The sequence below is a fragment of the Hemicordylus capensis genome, chromosome 8, assembly GCF_027244095.1.
Source record: "Hemicordylus capensis ecotype Gifberg chromosome 8, rHemCap1.1.pri, whole genome shotgun sequence".
In the NCBI taxonomy this organism is placed as follows: Eukaryota; Metazoa; Chordata; class Lepidosauria; order Squamata; family Cordylidae; genus Hemicordylus; species Hemicordylus capensis.
Window position 1 is genome coordinate 7,488,706 of NC_069664.1, and position 24,456 is coordinate 7,513,161.

A 24,456-nucleotide genomic window follows, 5' to 3' on the forward strand; every position below is an offset into this window, starting at 1 on the left:
TGGTCCCAGCCGATACTTTCTTAAGGGTAGACCTGCAGAATGAAAGGCCTGTGTGAGCTCTCACTGGCTATCTGTAGCCCCCTGGGGGAATTCCATATGCTCATTGCTTCCAAATAGTCATATTTTTTGTAACATCTAAGGCTCTCCAGCTGCGGTTGGACTACAACTCCCATTATCCCCAGCTCCAAACTGAAGCTGGGGGTGATGGGTGTTGTAGTCCAACAACAGCTGGGGCGCCTCAGGTTGGCCACCTCTGACCCAAGGCCTACCCAAGCCCATCAAAGTGGGAATTATTATTATTATTATTACTATTATTATTATTATTACATTTATATCCCGCTCTTCCTCCAAGGAGCCCAAAGCGGTGTACTACATACTTGAGTTTCTCTTTCACAACAACCCTGTGAAGTAGGTTAGGCTGAGAGAGAAGTGACTGGCCCAGAGTCACCCAGCTAGTTTCATGGCTGAATGGGGATTTGAACTTGGGTCTCCTCGGTCCTAGTTCAGCACTCTAACCACTACACCATGCTGGCTTGAGAGAGTGCCGGCATCACTCCATATAATACATCGATCCTCCTTTCCTTGCATTCAGAAGCACAGAGTGGAGACTGTGCTTGCTTTTTTGCTGCCAGTCTCTTACATTGCACAGTCCACCCGCATCTGAGATGCCTTCAGTTGTGAGATTTGCTTTGGGAGTAAAACCCTCGTGCTCTGTTGCCACTGAACTCAGCAAGGAGCGTGAGTAAAGGGGGCATGGATAGAGACAGCGTAGAAAGAGACTGGAGGAGGAGAAGGAAGAAACAGAGTTGGGGTGCAAGGAAGTTTATGGGATGGGGAAAGAGGGGGGAAAAGGGAGTAACGGAGACAGGAGTGCAGAGGAAGAGAAGAGCACACCCAGTGGAGAGCAGAAGAGAACAAGAAGAAGAGTTCTGGAGTGGAGGAAGAGGAGAGGGGGTGCAAGCATTGACAGAGAAGAACTATAGGGATGCAGAGAGAGAGAGAGAGAATGTGCTATGGGGCTCAGACAGAAAAAGGGGATTAATATCAAATAGGTTAAAAACATGGGGTGAAAACAGCGACAAACATGCTTTTCCACACCTGAGGGAAAGATGCTTTCCTCTTGAGTTTGGTAATGTAGAAGTAGCCCTCAGAGTCATTAGAGTTGTATAGTCTTAACCCTCTGATCAAGGGTGGTCAAAAATTCTTCTCTGAGGGAAGGTTGGATGCCTCCTTGTTTAAAGGAGAAATTATTAGACCTCCTTTAAAGAAGCCTACGCTTGATCCCTCAGAGTTGGGCAGTTATAGGCCTGTCTCTAATCTCCCATGGTTGGCCAAGGCGATTGAGAGGGTGGTGGCCTCCCAACTCCAGGCAGTGTCTTGGATGAAACAGATTGCCTAGACCCATTTCAAACTGGCTTTCAGGCAGGTTAAGGGGTGGAGACTGCTTTGGTTGGCTTGATGGATGATATCCAAAGGGGAATTGACAGAGGGAGTGTGACTCTGTTGGTTCCTTTGGATTTCTCGGCAGCTTTTGATACCATCTGGATTTCAATATCCTTCTGGATTGCCTGCGGGGACTGGGTGTGGTGGGCACTGCTTTGCAGTGGCTCTGCTCAGGGGCGGAGCCACCATTGGGCCAACGGGTTCAAAGAACCCGGGCCGGTGACCAATCAGGGGCCGCAAGAGCGGCCCTGACACGCCCCTCCACGTCTGACATCAGACGCAGGGGCGGTAGTTTAGCTCCCGAGTGGGGGACACGCAGCCCCTTCAGGAATTAAGATTGGTGCTGCCTTCGCAATGCAGCCCAGGAGCAGGGGGAAGAGCCTGGGCTGCGCTGCGAACGCAGCGCCAGACTTTGTTTAACTGCCGAAGGGGCCACACGGCCCCTTCAGCAGTTAAGATTCAACTCCCGCCAGACCACGCCCCCCGTGTCTGACGTCAGATGTGGGGGCGTGGCTATCCCCTGCGTCTGATGTCAGACACAGGGGCGGGGCTATTGGGGCGCCCGCCACGGCCGCACACGGGTTGCCGGCGGCCTGGCTACGCCCTTGCCTCTGCTCATACCTCTCGGACAGATTTCAGAAGGTGTTCCTTGGAGACTGCGGCTCTACAAAGCAAGAGCTTTTGTATGGTGTCCCTCAGGGCTCCATTTTGTCTCCAATGCTTTTCAACATCTACATGAAATCTTCTGGGAGAGATCATCAGGGGATTTGGTACAGGGTGTTATCAGTACGCTGTTGACACTCAAGTCTACTTCTCCATGTCAGATTCATCAGGTAATGGCAAGTCTTGAGGCAGTAATGGGCTGGATCGGGAATAAGAAACTGAGACTGAATCCAAACAAGATGGAAGTGCTCACTGTAGGAAGCAGCAGTTCAGGAAATTGGATAGACCTGCCAGTTCTGGATGGGGGTTACACTCCCACAGAAGGAACAGGTGTGCAGTTTCTTGACCCAACCCTCTCTCTGATTCCTCAGGTGGAGGCGGTGGCCAGGAGTGCTTTCTATCAGCTTCGACTGTTTCACCAACTCCGCCCTTTCCTGGAAGTGAGTGACCTTAAGACAGTGGTGCACTTGCTGGTAACCTCCAGGCTTGACTACTGCAATGCACTCTACATGGGACTGCCTTTGTCCAGCCGCTGCAATTGGTGCAGAATGCTGCTGCCAGATTGGTCTCCAGGAGTCCCGTAGAGACCTCCACAGTAACCAGAATCTGCCATGGAGGCAGCCTCTTCATCTTGCCTCCTGGTAGGACCACCACCAATACCATGGGGTCTGCATCCTCATGCACCATGTAAACAAATATGGGAGTCCGTGTAGTTTGCATGCCCAGCATGAAATGGTAATACAACAGTTGAGGACTGAGCTGCTGCTAACTGCTGAATGCTACAGCGGAGCAGGAGAAACCATGGCCAGGGCATAAGAGGTTGGGGGTCCCAGCCTGACCAACACTTTGATTGTGTAACACAAGTATGGGTCACACTGCTTTGCGCTGGATGCTGGACTTGCTCTCCTGCAGCTCTCTTCAACCTGAGCCTGCAATATGGGACCTTCTCTGTATTCTTCTCTGAGCCATGACCCACAACTGGGTCACATTTTAACCTGAGCTATACTGTACCCTATGGGTGTCCACAGGAATTTTTCCAGGGGGCTGTCAAGGTAAAGGGGATACCAAGTAAGGGAATACTAAGGAGGAGAGATATACAGCATCATGCCCTACATCATTAAAGGTAAGGTGTGCTGTCAAGTCAATTTTGACTCCTGGCGCCCACAGAGCCCTTTGGTTGTCTTTGGTAGAATACAGGAGGGGTTTGCCATTGCTATCTCCCGTGCAGTGTGAGATGATGCCTTTCCGCATCTTCCTATATCACTGCTGCCCGATATAGGTGTTTCCCATACCAGTGGGGATTCGAACCAGCAACCTCTGGCTTGCTAGTCAAGTCATTTCCCTACTGCACCATTAGGTGGCTTGCTCAAGTTAAAGACATATAAATATATACATAAAATATATAAACAGAAATCTAAATGCACAAGGCCTCGAAATGCATATACTGCTTCAAGCAGGGGCATAGCAAGGTTGGAGTGGGCCCAGAGACAAGATTTTAAAATGCCCCCCCCCCCACTTACTGAAGCTCAGCTCATGAAGTAAAGAAATCTTAAATGAGGCTGAATAGTGGTAACAAAAAGCATAGTAAATTATACACACACACACACACAACTTATGTGCCACAATAGAACATCATCCTAAATTATTTTTTTAAAGGTTTTGTAAATTGTGGACGATGCAAGTCATTTAATGGTCCTAGAGAAAGACATGCTGTTCTGGTAGCTCCAGGTCTTAACACTCACATCAATTTCGGAGGATGAACACAACTGAAGGAAGCCCGGGCGGGTGCGTGGCTGGGGGAGTCAGTCATGTGACTTGCCTCAGGCGGGGGGAAGGCAGTGGGCCTCCAGACAACTGTCTCCCCTTGCCCTATGATAGTTACGCCCCTGGCCTCAAGTTGTTTATATTAGGCGTTATATAAATTCAATAAATAAATAAAGAGGCAATGAATCAAAGTGACAAATGGGACAACTGCTCTCCAGCATATGCCCATGATTGTACCAGTGGTTCTGCCACCATTTTGGGGAGGTGTACACTTTTTTTTTTAAGAGAGAGAGAGAAAATTAAAGACAGGCATAAACACAGAACATAGTTACAGAAGGGTAGTCATGGTGGTCTATTACAGCATGTGCCCAAAAAGAATCCTGTGGAAATGTCAAGAGGGACAATTTCTGCCACAAACAATTTGTTAGTCTTTAACATGGTTTAAAACAACAACCTTTTTAGTGTTTAGTAAGATATTAACAGTGGGTCCCATATTGCAGGCTTAGGCTCGAAGCAGGGCCCCAAATGTGCAAATGTCAAACACAGCTGACCTAGATGTTCAGTGGACTTTGTCCAACTCTTCCCCCCCTCCATGGTACAATACAGTAAAAGCATTCCTGAGTTGATCTCTCCCACCACCACCCATATTAAAGATAGGATTGATTGGTTCTAATAGCCTCAACCATATGTCAGAAACAAGCACAAACCCACAGTCTTTCCCCAGATAATGAGAAAACGCAGCCTAGCAATACTGATTTCCAATTTACACCCCAGCCTCGGACCCCATCCCACTCCTATGGGGTCAAAAACCCCAGTCCAATTCTTGGGTCCACTGCTCTGCCTACAAAATACCATTACCTTCAAATATGCTGGTCTAGAAATCAACTTTTCTGCCTGCTGCAAGGAGTTGCCAGTCAGACCTTTCTGTTTCAGCAGAATGCACACTTCTCATTTGCACACTATTTCATTTAAATGCTTGCGATTATGAAATTGGCAATTGACAAGACATGGGTGGCGGGGAGGAAATGATGTGCTGCAAATGAAACACACTGTCAGGATGATGTCTATTAATTTAGATTTCTTCTTTAGAGAACCTAGTCCGGCTTTGCCATAGCCTCCCTCCTCCTCCTCACCACTTGACCCCACTTTTCTCTGGAACTTTGCGGGAAATCGCCGCTTCCTTGACAGCATATTAAACGCGTTGAAACGTGTTTCCTTGCCTCCCTCCCACACTTTTTGAGCCCCTCTGGAAGTATTGCCATTTCTTGGCAAGACATTTACATACCTGACTTTGAGCCACAATGCCCGAGATCAGGAGGCTCCTGGCTGAATGTTCGGACAGGGTCCACCCCCCAAACCCACAGGGGAGATTGCTATAGTTCTCATCTCCCCTCCGACTCGCTCATTCACACAAACCCTCAGTATGGAGATTAAGAGGCAGTGCCTACCTTCCAGAGAGAGTCCGTCAGGAGCAACAAGAGGAGCAAAACTCTGCCTGGGTTTACTGGCAGGGCAGGTTATACCTCTCTGTAGCTGTGCCTGCAGAGTCCTAGTGCCAGGCTGGGTGTCTCCTGACCATGGCAAAGCTGGAGAACGTTAACTGGGGCTTTCTTGGCTGTAGGAGGCAGGCAGAGACACAGCATGAAGGGGAGGGCACCACTTGCTTTCCTGACAGAGTGTGCTGGTGTGTGCCTGTGACTTTAATATTCAAGCTGCGAGCTGCAGGGGGAGCAAATCAAACAAGCACAACAGAAAAACAAGCAAAATGTGAAGGGAGCACGATGTGGAGAGACCAGAACGAACTTCTGACCAGCACACGGGGTGGGGAACCAGCGCATTCTTGCCTAAGCTTCATGGCACTGGCTGGTCCTGGATAAAAGCCCCTTTTTGAAGTGGCTTGACTCACCTGCTACAGTGCTGCTTGCATCAGGGGATTCCCACAGCCTTCTCCAGGACATGGCAACAGGGCCCTGAATTCAGCATTCCTAGGAATTCAGCATTCCTAGGGGCAGCAGCTATGGTTAAGCAGAGCCGCCCATATATGGGGACAAGACAAAGCTGTCATTCTAAGAAGCAGATTGTGTGTGTCATAAAGTGTGGCAGAGTGGGACAGACAGATAGGCCTGACCTCTGTCAGCAGAAAGTTCTCTTGCACTATCACATACAGGATAACCTCCTCCTCTTCCTCCTCCTCTTCCTCCTCATTTTTGTTGTTGTTGTCGATATAGCACCATCAATATACACTGTGCTTTACAACCAAGAAACAGTTCTCTGCCCCAGGGAGCTTACAGTTGCCACACAAGAGGCAATAGGGGGAAAGATGGAGGCAGTGATAAAATGGAAAATAAATATGCATTCAATTCAGTCACACACATTTCTTTTCAGTAGGGCAGGGGTTCTCAAAGCCAGAGGCTGTTACATAGGAACATAGGAAGCTGCCATATACTGAGTCAGACCATTGGTCCACCTAGCTCAGTATTGTCTTCACAGACTGGCAGTGGCTTCTCCAAGGTGGCAGGCAGGAATCTCTCTCAGCTCTCTTTTGGAGATGCTGCCAGGGAGGGAACTTGGAACCTAGATGCTCTTCCCAGAGCGGCTCCATCCCCCTGAGGGGAATATCTGAAACTGCTCACACTTCTAGTCTCCCATCCAATGCAACCAGGCCGGACCCTGCTTAGCTAAGGGGTCCAGTCATGCTTGCTACCACAAGACCAACTATCTTTCCTGTTATACTACCATTCCCACCATCTCTGGCCATAAAGGATCAAAGGCCATTGTGGCTGGTGATGATGAAGGCTGTCGTTCAATGACAACTGGGGACCCGAGGTTGAGAACCCTTGCAGCAGGAAATGAGAAACAAGGGGTGTATGTGTTATATCCCATGTTCATTAGTTTGCTCTGGGGAATGCAGTTTGGATTTTCTCTCTCAGGCACCAACATATCTCTGGTCATTGGGCCCTGTGACTAAAGGCTGGGCAGTCTCAACCATTCACTCACTAAGCTGATTTAGCCAAGACATTCCCCTCTCATTATCACTGTCAGTCTGCAGTCTGGGGACAATACTACTTCTGACCTATCTTACAGAATTGTGAGGATTACTGAGATGTTTACAAAGCACACTGGACACTCCTAGAGGCGGCGGGTGGGGGGCAGACGGGGCGGGGAGAGCCACCCCCTCTGCCTCATAGGAACATAGAAAGCTGCCATATACTGAGTCAGACCATGGGTCCATCTCGCTCAGTATTGTCTTCACAGACTGGCATTGGTTTCTCCAAGGTGGCAGGCAGGAATCTCTCTCTCAGCCCTATCTTGGAGAAACCAGGGAGCAAACGAACTTGGAACCTAGATGCTCTTCCCAGAGTGGCTTCATCCCTTGAGGGGAATATCTAACAGTGCTCACACTCCTGGTCTCCCTTTCATATGCAACCAGGGCGGACCCTCCTTAGCTAAGGGGCCAGGTCATGCTTGCTACCACCACAAGACCAGCTCTATTCCCTGGTCTTCTTCAGAGAAGCAGTGCTTCTCTGAAGAACTGAAGAATCTCGCCCTACTGAGCCTTTACAATCTGCCTGACTGCTACAAGCTCGTCCCTAAACCCAGAAGACTGGACAGTTCTGCAGTCCGAGCAAACCCATTTCAGGCTGCAAAGGGTCTTTTGGAGTTTCCAGTGACATGGCCAGAGTGTGGGAGTGGATATAGGATCCAAAGAGCCGAGGCATTGAGCCAAAACACTGAAATCATTAACTGGAGACACAAACACCGAGTTTGGTTCACTGGGGCTGGTTATGAAACATTCCGTTGCGGAGAGCTCAGAGACACGCACGGATGTGAGCACTTAAACACACATGTGTGTCATGAACATGTACCTACAGACACATACATGTAACAAAGCAAACAGGAACATGTATACATTGTGATGGAATCTCTCTAACACACTTCCTCCCTCTCTCTTTTCTTTTAAAGCTTACTTTCCAAAGGGAAAAAGGCTTGCAAGATCTCTGTGTGTGTGTCCACCCCAATAAATTGTGTGTTCATAGTCCAATACAACCAAACTTACAGTACGCAGGAAGCAGTCCTAGGGAAAGGCTGCACAATTTTGGTCTGCCTGTGGATGTTTGACTACAGCTTCCATTATCCCCGACTCTTGACCACTGTGGCTGGGGATGATGGGAGTTGTAGTCCAAACTCAGCTATGGGCCCCGGGTTGTGTTTTCCTGTTCTAGAGGGACCCCACATTGCTTACCATTCTGAAACAAGATGGCAGTCACTCACCATTACAAGCACCACACCTTTAGAAATCATGTCCTCTTGTCCAATATAGACAAAAATGTACAGTATTAATTATTACTAAGCATAATTAAATTAGGTATTGCAGTTACATCCAATTCATACTGCCTATAGATGGTGATCGATTCCACGACACTTTTGTGGAGTGTTGTAGGGCTCACGCATGTCGAAAGCTGTGGAAAGGTGGCTCCATTAGTCCTACTTCTTTCCATTCGTCAGAACTTCTTTCTATTAAAGCATCTCCCCAGTACCGTTTTTCTTTTCAAATCTCTTCCCCTTCTCTTCTTCCTTCTCTATTAAGAACGGAAAAGCAAAAGCGGTGACACGCCATTTATTCTTCCTTCCTCATAAGAACATGAGAGGAGATCTGGTCTTGTGGTAGCAAGCATTAATTGTCACCAGTGCTAATCATGGCCTGCCTTGGTTTGCATTTGGACGGGTGACTATGTGTGAGCACTCAAAGATATTCATAGGAACATAGAAAGCTGCCTTATACTGAGTCAGACCATTGGTCCGTCTAGCTCAGTATTGTCTACATTGATTGGCAGCGGCTTCTCCAAGGTTGCAGGCAGGAGTCTCTCTCAGCCCTCTCTTGGAGATGCTGCCAGGGAGGGAACTTGGAACCTCCTGCTCTTCCCAGAGCAGCTCCATCCCGAGGGGAATATCTTACAGTGCTCACATGTGGTCTCCCATTCAAATGCAACCAGGGCAGACCTTGCTTAGCTAGAGAAGCATTTCATAGGAACATAGGAAGCTGCCATATACGCAGTCACACCACTGGTCCATCTAGCTTAGTATTGTCTACACCAGTGTTTCTCAACCACCGGTCCATGGACCAGTGCTGGTCCATAAGGCATTGGGTACCAGTCCGTGAGGCATCACTAATAATAAACATTCCCTTGAGGAGATGGGGCCGTAGCTCAGTAGTAGAGCATCTGCCTTGCATGCAGAAGGTCCCAGGTTCACTGTCTGATGGCATCTCCAGGTAGGGCTGGGAGAGGCTCCTGCCTGAAACCTTGGAGAAGCCGCTGCCAATCAATGTAGACAATACTGAGCTAGACAGACCAATATAAGGCAGCTTCCTATGTTCCTAAGAGCTTGGAGGTAGCCTATAGCCATCAAGACTATTTACCACAGATAGGCATGCCCTGCATTAATTTCTCTCCATAGGCCGTCCAAGTGAGGTGGGGTAGGTTGCTGCTGAGAACTGGCCAACAGTTGGCCTCCTGGAGCTGGCTGCTTCAAGGTAGGGCCACCCACCCTGCCTGGAGACAGAAATACAAGCCTGTGCAGAAAAACTTGGGACCAAAATATAGCAGTAATGGCTATTCATATATGGGATAAATACAATCATAATTGCACATACAAGCAACCATGCAGCCTTACACAGTGTTCATGCAGTGTTACACAGTGTTCATGCATGTCTAAGGAGTTGTGTGTGGCTTAAGTGTCTCTCTTTGCATCTTCATTATTGCAAAAAGGAAGCTTGTGTTGTACCTCTGACCATGTGCAAAGTGTATCTTTCCCTTCCCATTGAGCAACAACAATCAGCCCAGAGTAAAAACTGGGCTTCTAGGCATGATGACTAAGCCACTGGGCAGTCAGGCCCGGCCCATCATTGACAGATGAGTAATTAGAGTGGGGATCTGCTCCCCCCGCCCCGCACAAAATGCCAATCCTCCCTGCCTGTTCTGGCTGATTATGTAGCTTTGTTATTCCAGCTGAGAGATTTCCCAAACTGCGTGCATGGAACAAGTGAGGAACTGCCCAGGATGATTGGCTGGGCTCTTATCCCGAGCTAGTATTATCTCATCTTTCCCTTCTGTTCTCATTCCAGCTGACCCCGACCTCAGAACTGGGGAGGATGCAAATGGCTGTCCAAGTTAAACATCCATGGGGCATAGAGCCAGGTGCTCAGACTCTCTTGGTGGTGTTTGCTAGCCACTGGCAGTGTTTCACAGACGTCCTATGCACACTCATGTGGAAGAGGAAGAGGGCTGTCCCTTTGCAGAAATCATCTTTACTAGAGCTGGAAACAAAAAACTAAGTCCTAAACTAAGCTAAAGTAAAGTAAAGTATGCCGTCCAGTCGATTTTGACTCCTGGAGCCCCCAGAGCCCTGTGGTTTTCTTTGGTAGAATACAGGAGGGGCTGACCATTGCCATCTCCCACACAGTATGAGATGATGCCTTTCAGCATCTTCCTATATCGCTGCTGCCCAATTTAGTAGCAGTAGGGATCTGAACCGGCAACCTTCTGCTTATTAGTCAGGCATTTCCCCGCTGTGCCATTTAAGGTGGCCAGTACCTAGCTAGAGATTTACAGTTCCCCTCACTCCCAGGACAGAGACCTGAAGGCAGGAATCTCAGTAAAGTAAAGTAAAAGTAAAGTAAAAGTAAAGTAAAGTGTGCCTTCAAGTCGGTGTCGACTCCTGGCGACCACAGAGCCCTGTGGTTGTCTTTGGTAGAACACAGGAGGGGTTTACCATTGTCTCCTCCTGCGTAGTATGAGATGTTGCCTTTCAGCATCTTCCTATATTGTTGCTGCCCGATAGAGGTGTTTCCCATAGTCTGGGAAACAGACCAGCGGGGATTTGAACCGGCAACCTCTGGCTTGCTAGTCAAGTCATTTTTCCGCTGTGCCATTAGGTGGCTAGGAATCTCAGTGCCTACATCTACAGTAAATCACTAGAGAAGTCAATACTAGAACTCTGTGAGGGGAGGAAGGGAAGAAATGATGCATGTGGACATGCCTCCCTCTCACACCACCTGGTCTACACACGCAGCAGAACAAGGCTGGAATGAAGCAATAGATTGGACTGTATTATATCAGACTGAGGGTGGGGGAATCAATCTGATATAACATAGTCCATTCTAATCACATTTTTATGCTCCCCTCTGTAAATTAATAATAAAAACTTGCAAGTAGAAAACTAGCATGACAGGGAGTGGGCTGAAATGGGACGTTTCTTCCTTGTGTGCTAGGTTTCACTAGCCGGAGTTTGTTAGTTTATTTATTCAGAATGGCCTCCTCCCTCCACCAGCCACCTGAAGCAGTATTGCACCATCTCAGGATTCTCACCACATTCCACTGATGCCTGTAAAAGACAAGCCTCCCGGGATGCTAAACGTTGGGAACAATAAGCTCAGGGGGCTGATGGAGGGAGCATGAACTGAAACTTTGACTGTGGAAGATGGCGCACTGTCTTCAGAAGAAATTATGATTTCTGTCATAAGGACTAGAAAATAAAAGTACCCTCAGACATCTGCCATAGGAGGGCTATCAGCCTACTGATGCAGCTGGTTTGTAGGACAGGTTCCAAGGGTATGCATGAGCCAAGTAGTCCCTGGTTTATATCTGACCTCAGTAATGAACACACTTAGAGGGCTTTAGCAAACCACTATTCTGGCACTGTCACCCCCACCCCTATCTGTAACGCGGAGAGAATAGTGGTCTACCTTACAGGGTCCTTGTCCATATCATTCCGATGACAATCTAAATGTTGTAGGAACTGAGATCATAGGAACACAAAGTAGTCTGGATGTTAAACAACAAACAACAACAACAACAACAACAAGCATAATATAACTGCCAAGCCAGAAGCCACTCAGCTTTCAGTTGTATGGTTAATATTCAATGTTTCTAGGTGTTTGTTTGTTTTTAACCCTGCTAACTGAGCAAAAAGGCATCTTTCAAATTGGAGGTTCTCTTAAATTTATCAGTGGGAGAGCAACTGCTCCAACCTCAGCACAGCATCCTTCCAGTGTTTCATGCTTGTGTCCACTTTGTGCTTCTTTTTTAGATTGTAAGCCCTTTGGGGACAGAGAGTCCATTACTATTACTAGTCCATTATTATTTCCCCATGTAAACTGCTTTGAGAACTTTTGTTGAAAAGCAGTATCTAAGTATTTGTTGTAGTAGTAAAAATCCAGTTGTATGTCTTTCCCCCATGGAACATTTGTACTCAATTTAAAAAATTGTCCCCCCATGGAGGGGAAAGATCAGCGCACTTTTGCTCTTTGGGGATAAAATCATCAGGGGTGGGGAGGGGAGTGGTTTTGAGTGGGAAAGTGGCCAGGGGATTAAGCACCCTTTCCCTGGGCGCTTTCCAGCCTGGCTGCTCAACAGCAGCAAAATGCCTCTGTTCAGGCAAGTCAGATTTGAAACATTAGCAGCAGGGGGAGCAGTCTTATGGAAATGAACAACCCAGAAAAAAGCAAACACTTTCTTAAGCCAGATATACAACGTCCTAGCTCTGTATCGCAGCAATTAAATTCCAACAGCACCCTGCTGTCAGCATAGGGACTGCGGTGTCACAACACTGGAAGTGTGGAAGCACACTTCCAAGATACGCAGTGACCCCGTTGCAGGTTCTAATCTGGAAAGCACTCTACTGTCCCTCCTTCTGCTCCCAGTGACAGCTTCTCAGGAGAAAGTTACAGACGTGTGTGTAATATCCAGTTTGGCTCTCAGCCACTACATTACATGAAGCTAGACACGTGGACAAATTTGTCCCCTTACAGCTCATTGAAAAAGGGTTTTATGCCTCCTGAAAAGTGATTAAATGAAAAGCAATTATCCCATGTATACCTGCATGCCTTTGATATGTCATTGAGTAAAGCAAAGCAAGTGTGAAAAGAGATAAAGTATTGCTTACTCTACAAAGATATTCTAAAGTGGCCTGGACACATTTGTTGGTACCCCTAGAAAAGATCATAAATAATTGGATTAGAGTGATTTTTCAAATTAGCTGTTTTCTTTAATTAGTATCACACGTCTCCAATCGTGCAATCAGTCCTTCAGCCTATTGAAATGGAGAAAAGTAGTCACTCTGCTGTTTGGTATCATCATGTGTCCCACAATGAACATGGACCAGAGAAAGCAAAGGAGAGAGTTGTCTGAGGAGATCAGAAAGAAAATTATAGACAAGCATGTTAAAGGCAGAGGCTATAAGACCATCTCCAAGCAGTTTGAGGTTTCTGTGACAACAGTTGCAAATATGATTAAGAAGTTCAAGGTCCATGGGACTGTAGCCAACCTCCCTGGACACAGCCGAAAGAGGAAAATCAACCCCAGAATGGGCAGAAGGATAGTGAGAATGGTAGCCAAAAAGCCAAGGACAACTTCCAAAGAGATACAAGCTGAACTCCAAGGTCAAGGTCCATCAGTGTCTGATCGCACCATCCGTCGCTTTTTGAGTGACAGTGGGCTCAATGGAAGAAGACCCAGGAGGACTCCACTGTTGAAAGAAAAACATTAAAAAGCCAGACTGGAATTTGCTAAAATGCATATTGACAAGCCACAGTGCTTCTGTCCTTTGGACAAATGAGACAAAACTGGAGCTTTTTGGCAAGTCACATCAGTCCACAGACGAAAAATGAAGCTTTCAAAGAAAAGAACACCTTACCTACTTTGAAACATGGAGGAGGCTCAGTTATGTTTTGGGGCTGCTTTGCTGCATCTAGCACAGGGTGCCTTGAGTCGGTGCAGGGAACAATGAAATCTCAGGACTATCAAGACATTCTGGAGTGAAACGTACTGCCCAGTGTCAGAAAGCTTTGTTTCAGTCGCAGGTCATGGATCTTCCAACAGGATCATGACCCAAAACACACACCTAAAAGCATCCAAGAGTGGCTAAGAACAAAACACTGGACTATTCTGAAGTGGCCTCCCATGAGCCCTGATTTGAATGCTATCAAACATCTATGGAAAGAACTGAAACATGCAGTCTGGAGAAGGCACCCTTCCAACCTGACACAGCTGGAGCAGTTTGCTCAGGAAGAGTGGGCCAAACTACCTGTTGACAGGTGCAGAAGTCTCACTGAGAGCTACAGGAATCGCTTGTTTGCAGTGATTGCCTCTAAAGCCTGTGCAACAAAATATTAGGGTCCCATCATTTTTGTCCATGCTGTTTTCATTTGTGTTATTATTTGAAATATTCTGTTGCATCAAAACTCTAAAGCAAAGTGTTTTGTTTTGTTTTTGTTAAATGTGGAAAAAACAATGATGGGTGCCAATTACTTTTGTCAGTTTCAAGTTATTTCAGAGACAATTGTGGGTTCTTCTTTTTTGTGGAGGAGTACCAACACATTTGTCCACGTGTGTGTATGTATGTCAAGAGGAGAATTTGAACATACAGATGTCTGAAGTATGTATGTGTGCATGTGCGTGTGTACATGTATGCATGAGAAACAAGCCTTCAGTTACAAACCTGGCCATTTCACCCTTCCTCATCCTCTCTGAATGGAAACCCATTTAACAGCCTCTTACTCTAGCGCAGATATAGAAATTTAATGTTGTTCCTGGCATGAGCTATTGAATGGCCATGATGGTCTCAGATTTGGAAGCCAAAGGCAAGATTCTGTAACAACAACAAACATTTGGAAAGCAGCACACTGACACCAGCATAGCATCTCAGGCAAACATTAATCAAGCAGTAAGAAATGAATAATGCCATTCAGTAAAATCAACATTTCCCTGCAAAGCGTGCACAGCAAGCAGATACAACATTTTGTTAGGATAGGAGGATCAGCCAAAACCACAAAGAAACCACCAGCAGCTTCAACTGTAACAGCAGGAATGGTGGATTTGTCCCCATCTAAACGAGCAAGTGTTAACAACTGCTGGCATGTTCACAAGCAGAAACAAGCTAAGGACTGCTGTTAGATATCTGTATTGTTCCTTGAATGCACTCCATTAGGGCCAGCCCAATATATATTTGGTGCCAAAAGCAGAATATCCAAATGGCAACCCTTCTTTCCACACTAATCATACAAATCTGCCTTATTCCAAGTGAGATGGTTGGTGCATCTAGGTCAGTACTATCTACAGATTGCAGCTCTTTGGTTTCAATCCGGGGCTTTCCCAGCCCTGCCTAGAGGGATTATCTGCAGTTTTTTTACTGAGTCAGACCACTGGTAAAGTAAAAGTAAAGTGTGCCGTTAAGTCAATTTCGACTCCTGGCACCCACAAAGCCTTGTAGTTTTCCTTGGCAGAATACAGGAGGGATTTACCATTGCCTTCTCCCGCGCAGTCTGAGAAGATGCCTTTCAGCATCTTCCTACATCACTGCTGCCCAATATACTGTAGTAGCAGCAGGGAGTCGAACCGGCAACCTTCTGCTTGTTAAGCATTTCGCCGCTGCGCCACTTGAAGTGGCTTCAGACTGCTGGTACATCTAGTTAAATACTGTCTTTTAACTAACTGGCACCAGCCCTCCAGAGTTTCAGATGGGATCTTTCCGAACCCTACATAATGCTAGGGATTAAAGCTGGGATGTTCTGTATGCAAAGCAGGTGCTCTGTCACTGTCTGTGCAACATCCCTTCCCCAACATAAAAACAAAAGTCACATATATGACGATGCACAGAGGCACTCTTACCTCTGGACTTCAGGGCCCGCACAGCCCCTGCCCCCCCCCAATCCTCCTTAGTCGGTCCTGGGTGATGTGGTCACTCGGCCTAGCATGATGATGCTTAATATGCAGGGGAGTGGGGCCCCTCCAAAGGCCTCTAGGTCCAGGCTCCAAAATTACCTAGGTGCACCTCTGATGATGCATCTTACTCTGCTGCCCTTTATTGGCCCCCAAAGTCTACCTGATGATCTTGTTTTTCACAGTATAGCCACCACTTTGCTCCTTTAACTCATGGATAAAATGAACAAGCCATAGCCATTTAATTTCAGCGGTTATGGGGGTGTTTTTACAGTCATATCGTTATTCTATTGTGCCCAGTGAAGATAAAGCCCCTCTTGTTCTAGGTACTTGCAGCGCCTGCAAGCTAGCAATAATATAATCTATGTATTTCTTAACATTCTGACTTCTTAACATATCACATTAGGCTAGTTTTGCAGCTGGACTACTTGTGTGTTGTTGGGGTGTGGTTTTTTTTGTACTTGCTGGGACAATATCCAAAATGTTATCAGCGTGGTAAGCTTGTCTCCTTGCAGTCCTGACATTTAGGAGAACTGTCTTGTATCAGAATCCTCCAGTGCTTACAGTATAGACAAAGTGCTTTAGTTTCAGAACATGAAATTCTTTTCCCAAGGAGACCCATTTGCCTCAACACTATCTGCTTTTAGGAACCATGCAAAAACCTTGCTCTTCAGGGAGGTGTTAAACCTGTCTTTATATTTTCTGTTCTGGTTTATGATGATTGCTGCTGCACAGGTGTGTTTGTTCATTGTTCCTGGTTTTAGTTTGTGAACCATTCTGGATTTATTACAATTTGAAGAACAGCGGGATATTTTTTTGTAATAAATAAAATAATAAATAAAAGTGGATGTGAGGTTTTCTCCAGCAACCCTACATTTATGTTAAAAGACAGCAAGCCTATGTATAATGGCAGCTGTCACCTACTGGAACGTTCCCAGCACTCATCACAAACATACTTACTTCAGGACCAGCCAGGATCTGACCAATTGTTTTAATAATTCTTTCCTAGGTTTCAAGAATCAGCTACAAGCTCTCAGCTCACTTTCCCCAGTGAGTGGCCTTTGATACTCCTTCAGCGGCTGCAGCGTATCCCTTGCTGAGTTCCCTCTGCTGCACTCTTAGGTTGCAATAAAATATTTAACACAGAGAATGAAGGGCTTGCTATTCCTCATTTCGCTTGCTTGTTCCAGAGCTGCCAAGGCAGTCAGGCCTGATTTGGTCGCACCACCTTCCCCTTGCTTGATATGCCTTAAAGAGCCCAAATACGGAATCTGGGGCCCTTGTTACTTTGTCCATGTAGATCACTCCCCATGAACTGGGCATACACTGCGATCTTATCTTCTATGAAATGAGAAAATAAAATTGACTTTGGACACCAACCAGTCAAAATCCAAAGAGGAAATTGGTGGCTTCTGCTACAAAGCAGGGATGGTAACCAGAGGCGCTCTTATCCCTGGACTTCCAGGCCGAAGTCCAGGGCCTCCACAGCCCCTAGGGGCCCCCAAATCTTCTCTAGCCTGTCCCAGGTGGTGTAGCTGAGCATGATGATGCTTACTTTGCAGGGGAGTAGGGAGGGCCTACAAAGGCCTTTAGGTCCAGGCTCCAAAAATTACCTAGGTGCACCTCTGATTGTAACTTTCTGCCAAACTTTCTAATTGTAACTTTCTGACATCTGCATGAGCAAAAGGGGTAACATTTTGGTTTCTCTTTGGTTTCAGGGCCAAAGAGTAAGGAAGTGTAAGGCTGAGACACTTCTCAGCTTTCTCCTGGCAGAGTTGTCAACTAATAGTGGGGAACACACTTGCTCTGGGGGCCAAGAACTGGGAACAGAGTTAATATTAATGGATATGTGAGAACAGAAGCACATGGTAAAGGTAAAGTGTGTGCCGTCGAGTCGGTGTCAACTCCTGGTGACCACAGAGCCGTGTGGTTTTCCTTTTGGTAGAATACAGGAGGGGTTTCCCCCCTGCAAAGATGCCATGTCCATTGTGGCTGGGGATGATGGGAGTTGTAGTCCATCAACATCTGGGGGCCCAAGGTTAAGAAACCCTGGCAACCAGTTTATATTTACAGAATCTAGAATTCTGATATTTGAGATACATATAGCCCAAATTGTCTGTATTATAAGAGAAAGAAAATGGGACAGTCAGAACACAAGGCATGACGTTTAACTCATAAAAGAGACCGGTGCGCTAACACAGCTTATGCAGAACTTCACCTGGGAGGCACTAGTCGCCTCTCATGCCATTGAACGAGGCCTCTGTACCTGAGACGCGGCGATTCTTGACAGAAAAAACCAAGGCATACAACTCTAAGAAGCCAGCCTTCCACGCAGACTGTTGCTTTCCACCAATACATTGTGTCAAACAAACAAACAAAAACGGAGGAAAATGGCTCACAGCTGTGTCATGTGTAGTTTGGCCTGAAGTTCCCCACACGATTTAGTGCGGCCATAGGCTTCCTAGGATGAGGTGTTTCCAACAGTTGCACCAGAACTGTGCAATTTGCTTTCTTGGGAAGTTTGCTCCAGACTGTCACACCCTTTCCAACGGGGGCAAGCAAAGGCTCTGTTTTCCCTCAGAAGCTTCGGAATTCTGCGTTCTGCGCGGATGTCGACCAGTTCCTGCTTCTGTTTTGCAGTGGCCCTGGCTTTACTAATTGTCTTAGTGTGTATTGGGGTTTTCAATCTGTGAGCCCCCTTGGAGGTTTGTGTTTATTTTTAGTTCAAATAGCAGGATATAATAACTATTTGTAAAAAGCAACAAATCATAAGTTAGAGTGGCCAGAACTTCCTCACAGCACAAGCCAAGCAAGCAAGACATGCTGTGGAATGCAGATATGTGGCAGCCGTTCCCCATTCACAGAGGAGAGCCAGATGAGGGAAAGGGAAACGTGTGCGTGGCAGCCAGGAATGCATTCATGCTTGCAGGCCGCATGCCTTTGCTCCAGTAGCAACTCTGCCTCCCACAGGCACCAGCGAGCAAGAGCATGGGAGCTTTGTTGTGGGGCGTTGCTAAGGTACTGTGTGTGCACGTAATCGCCTTTCTTCTAGAGGTGGTTCTGGCATGGAACTGCAAAGCGCAAATGGGAACTGGCGGGTTCGCTTTTGGCCACGAAGGAGTTTGCACTGGAGGGCCGACCTTTCAGAGCTCCTCTGAGGGTGAAAAGGGAAACAAGAGGCCTTGGAAGAGAAGGAGAAGCAAAACCACGGGGGGTGGGGGGGTGGGTGGATGAGAAGGCATGTCCCTGCTGCCTGGCAGTGATCGAGGCCAACAAAAGGGACAGGGAGCCTGGGAGTGTTTGCTTAACCTTTTCTCTGAAAGGCCCACAGCAGGTTTGGAAACGAGACGGAACAGGTTGAAGAACAAAGCTAATCTCTGTGCCCAGGCTGTGTAGGAGAGAATGTTTGTTCAGCACTGAAGACAACAGGCAGCCCCGATTTTGGCTTCCTCTCTTTTAAGAAGGTGGCCACTCCCCCCCCAAGAACTCTAGGGCTAAGTCTCTCTGAGCATATGCAGAGTTCTTGACACTTACCAATGGGAAAATCATTTTTTAAGAAGGCCCCATTGATCAACATAAGAACAGCCCTGCTGGATCAGGCCCAAGGCCTATCTAGTCCAGCTTCCTGTTTCACACAGTGGCCCACCAGTTTCTGGGGAGCCCACAGGTAAGAGGTGAGGGCACACCCTCTCTCCTGCTGCTGCTCCCCTGCAATTGGTATTTAGAGGCATCTTGCATCTGAGGCTGGAGGTGGCCCACAGCCTCCAGGCTAGTAGCCATTGATAGACCTGTCCTCCATGAATTTGTCTAAGCCCTTTTAAAGCCATCCAAGCTAGTGGCCATCACCACATCCCATGACAGAGAATTCTATAGACTAATTATGTACTGTGTTAAAAGGTACTTCCTTTTGTCAGTCCTAAGCTTCCGGACCATCTATTTTCATGGGATGACCCCTAGTTCTAGTTAGGGGTAGGCACAAACCAGTCCAGCATCCAGCTGTCTATTCACAGACCACCGAACCGGTTCAAAAGGCCGGCAACTGAGTTGGTTCGAAGGCGTGTATGTGTGGATTGCTCTAAGCAGAAGGGAGAGTGCCTTACCTCCCCACAGCCACATTTTCCCCTCTGGTGCTGCTTCCAAAAACCGCTATCATGGGGCAGCTGTATACCTGCCCTACGCACATGCCTCTTCTTGTACGACACTGACTGGGGCAGCAAGAGGGTATACAGCCAGCCCGCGACAGCCGTTTCGGAAGCAGCGCCGGAGTGGGAAACTTGGCGTGGAGGGGGAGGTAAGGGCACCCTCCCTGCTGCTTAAAGCAACCCCTCCCCGTCACCTGGGTGTGCATGGAACTGGTTTTGTGCACATCCCTAGTTCTAGTGTTGAGAGGGAGAAAAATTTCTCCCCCGTTGCCTCTTTTCCAAACTAAAAAGCCCCAGATGCTGTAGCCTTGCCTCATAAGGAAGGTGCTCCAGGCCCCCGATTACCATCCATGTTTTCCTTCTAGCCAATGGAGTGGGGGGAGCTTCCTAAAGAGTGACATCTGAATATCTAAACGCCTCTCCCTATTTGCTCCGGCGTTTTCAGAAAAAGTAGCTTAAAACCAGCATCTTAAAAATCCAGAAATAAGTCGCGATAAGCTAGAATCCACATCACAAAGCCCAATTTGTGTGTGGTGTGGGTCCAAGAATCTTGAAGGGACTTCGGGGTATGTTTGGCTGGTGTGTGAACGCACGCACTCTCTTCTGAAGTACATTTGGGGTAGAAGCCCTGTGTGTAAAGCCTCCTGGTCAGTCACTGACAACTCAAACCCCATCAGTGTCTATGAAGTTGGGTTTTGTCTTGGTTTTTGCCACAATATGCATCACTTGACAGTTGCTTACACGGAACCACATTTGCCATTTTGTCACCCACTCCCCCAGTATGGAGAGCATCTTTTGGAGCTCCTCACAATAAGTTTTGGATTTCACTGCCCTAAACAGTTTGCAGTCATCTGCAAATTTGGCCACTTTCGTTACCCCAACTTCTAGATCATTTATGAACGAGTTAAAGAGCACTGGTCCCAGCACAGATTCCTGGGGGACCCCACTTCTTACTTTCATTGTGAAAACTGTCCATTTATTCCTACCCCATTTCCTGTCTTTCAACCAGTTCTCAGTCCACACATGAACCTGTCCCCTTATCCTATGACAGCGAAGTTTACTAGGCTTGAGTCCGATACGTTTCGGAGACCATTATAGAGGTCTCCGAAATGTTTCGGCAGCCGAGGCAGTTTCAATTTTTGGCGGTGGTGGGGTGTGTGTCCTTTAAGGGCAGGGGAGGGTCACTTGGTCACTTATCCCCCCCCCGCCCGCTCTCCGTTTTTAGGAAATTCCATGGGGCGGCAGCATACCTCCCTGCTGTCCCTTCCCCCTTTCGTTGCCGTAAGTAGTGGCTGTGCATGTGATGGGAGCATGCGCAGCCGGTACTCCCGGCGACAAAAGGGGGAAGGGGCGGCAGGGAGGTACACTGCTGCCCCATGGATTTTCCTGAAAATGGAGCGCTGGTGGGGGGAAAGTGGCGGGAGGGGTAAGTGCACCCTCTTGTGCCCTTAAGGAGCCACCCCTGCCGCCTCCAAAACATGGCGGAGCCGTTCCGGCCTCAAACCTAAAATTTACTTGGTGGGGAACTTTGTCAAAAGCTTTTGGGCAATCCAAGTATCCTATGTCAACTATGTCAAAAGTCCATGCACGTACATTGTCTTGCTTGTGAAAGGAACGCTTTCTTACCTGTCTGGAAAGCATTGCAGTGTGTTTATCTGACCTCACCTATGTGCATTTATCTAGGCAGGGCTGCTCAACTTCGGCCCTCCTGCAGATGCTGGCCTCCAACTCCCATCATACCTGGCTATTGGTCACTATGGCTGGGGATTATGGGAGTTGTAGTCCAAAAACAGCTGGGAACCTAAGTTGAGCAGGCCTGGAGAGTCACAATGGCCCCAAGAAACTGCACTACCTGATAAAGGGACTGGATCACATCAATGCCGCTGCACTGTGATAGTGAGCATGACAACACAATTAAAGTACTTTGAGAAATTACATAATCTACATTTTGAGCTTGCATCCCTGAAGAGGGTGGCTCTGCACTTGCTGTATCCTCCAGGTCTTGCCCAAGGTATTCTTTGGAAACCCTGCCCCCTCCCACTGATCCAACTGGAGCACAATCCACTGGGAAGTTATTCTGCACAAGCCCCACTGTTGTGTATGGAAAACCTGCAACCTGGCAGGCTCAAGGCTGTGTCATTTCATCCGGCTGGAAAGCAGATCCCTTGCCTTACTGGCACTGTCACCTTTGTTTTCTGCTTGTTTCCTAGAACTTGTAATATGACTCATGTGGACTTTACCCTTTGTTTCTGAAATGTGAACTGCCAACCACGCCAGTACCTGCTAGACAAAACTGATATAAGTCACTGGCTAAAAGACGAGAACCTTTCCATAACAAAAGTTTGTGCCAGTCAATTCAAAATATACATGCGAGGCCTGTGGTGGTTGGAGCATGACTAGGGCTAGGGATGTGGTGACACCCCATCGCTCACGCTTAGGAACACAGGAAGCTGCCATATACTGAGTCAGTCCATAGGTCCATCAAGCTCAGTATTGTCTGCACAGACTGGCAGTGGCTTCTCCAAGGTTGCAGGCAGGAAACTCTCTCAGCCCTATCTTGGAGATGCTGCCTGGAAGTTGGAACCTAGATGATGCTCTTCCTAGAGCGGCTCCATCCCCTGAGGGGAATATCTTCCAGGGCTCATACTTCTAGTCTCCCATTCATATGAAGCCAGGGCAGACCCTGCTTAGCTAAGGGGACCAGTCATGCTTGCTACCACAAGACCAGCATGCTTGGATGCTGACTTGGTGGAGCTGGTCTTTCTCCCCCTGCCGGGCTACCCCAAGCTGGAGGGTGAGTGACTCATGGGCACCTGCGCCCACTGCAGCAACACTGCCAGCTCATTCCACCCTGGCCCACCACCAAACCAGATGTGTCACAGTCTAGCCGTTAGTGCTGCCAACACATGCAGACACGCACACGCGTCCACTGCCAGGCCCGGGATGAAAATGGACTGGTGCCCTGCAGGCCAGCATCATCGGAGGCCATGGTGGAGCAGGCAGGTTTGATTCTTTGTGGTTTACTGCTCACTTGTGTTACTGCCAACTCCCCCACCCCCACAAGCAGCACAGCCACACATGCACCCCCCGTCCCCCGTCCCCCAAAAGCCATGGCCTATGGTGAGTGTTTGAACCAAATTTGAACCAGACCAGCAGTCAGTTCAGTTGAACAGGTTCTTGAATCCACCGTTTGGTTCAAATCTGTTCCGAACCACAGAATCTGGTTCCGTGCACACCCCTAACTCTGGGCGTGAATGCTCTTGTGAAAGTATCCTTAGAACATCCAGTTACACTTCCAAGCCATCCAAAAGAGAAAAAAGAAAAAAGAAAGCAACACACCATTAGAAACAGACCACACAGACGGAGAGGCATCAGCAGGATGTTTACCAAATGCTAGTTTATATAGCACTATTTATTTATCCTTAACATCCAGCAATATCACCACAGCCAACCTTAACCAGACTTCAGCTGCAAAGGCAACAGCACCCTCTACTGGTAAGAGCTCCCTATGCTAGAGCTCTTTCACAGAATCCTGCCCCCTGCTAACTGGGCAAAGAGGCACCTTTTAATGGGGTGATTAGGGGTGCAGCTATAATTGAGCGAAGGGGGTTCAAAGAACCCGGCCCCCCCCAGCTCTACTCCTCCCTATTTTCTTCATTACCTCATTCACTCCGAGGGGCCATTGGAGAGAGGGGCAAACACAGGCCCCCCCTCTCCCCTAGCTACGCCCCTGGTGGTGATTCTCTTTACTGAGCAGGGGGAGAGTAACTGGCCCTATCCACCCCCAGCACAGTATCTCCGGTGACTGTTGCTGGTGTCTAGCTTATGTTCCTTTTAGATTAGACAAAGGGCTTACCCTTTGGGGACAGGGATCCATCTTATTTATTTGTTATTTCTCTGTATAAACTGCTTTGCAAACGTTTGTTGAAAAACGGTATACAAATACTTGTTGTTGTTGCTGTTGTAGTCCAACCTCTGCTTAGTGAGGAAAATCCAGAGCAAGAGCATCCAACAGCTGGCTGTCCAGCCTCTGCTTGAAGACCATGAGCAAGGGAGAGCCCACCGATTCCCTAGGTTCCATTGTCAAACTACTATCATGGCAGCATAGAGCCCCATCAACTTCTCAAGAGACCCCTTCCCCAGGTTCTCACTACCAGCCTCGACATTTTTGCACCTGCCTCGTCAAAATGGCACCTTCCCTGGTGCTTGAATGCATTTCTTAAATACCAAGATTGGAGGCAGGAAAATGGTGCCGTCTCGACTCTAGGGCAGGCGTAGGTGACCTGGGCTCTCCAGCTGCTGTTGAACTACAACTCCCATCATCCCCAACCACAATAAATTGCAGCTGGGGATGATGGACACTGTAGTTCAGCAACAGCTGGAGAGCCAAGATTACCTATCCCTGCACTAGAGTGAGCTTTGGGTTGGCTTGCCAGCCCTCAAAATCTCACGGTTTAGATACCGATCACCTTTAGAAGTCCTAACTGCAGTCTGGTAGAATTTGTCATGACATATAGTATCAGCAACCACAGAACCAATAATTTCATTTATTTATTACGTTTATATATCGCCTCATCCAAACGGCTCTGGGTGGTGCACAACAATAAATGCAATAATACAGTGTGTTTCACAGTATTCCTTGGAAGTCTTGGGGTTTCTCGGAAACTTGTGAGAGATTCCTCTTTTACCACCATTGGTAATGGTGGTCAAGTTTCACTCAGGGAGAT

General features: G+C 47.6%; 1 protein-coding gene across 1 annotated transcript in view; it reads right to left on the reverse strand.

Annotated features, from left to right (window-relative positions):
- The window catches only part of SORBS3 (sorbin and SH3 domain containing 3), a 76,631-nt gene extending 71,074 nt beyond the window's left edge, over positions 1-5,557 (reverse strand). The window contains exon 1 of the mRNA XM_053269751.1: positions 5,319-5,557. The gene's annotated coding sequence lies outside the window, so the exon portion shown is untranslated. The remainder of the gene's footprint in view (positions 1-5,318) is intronic.
- Positions 5,558-24,456: the final 18,899 nt, after the last annotated feature.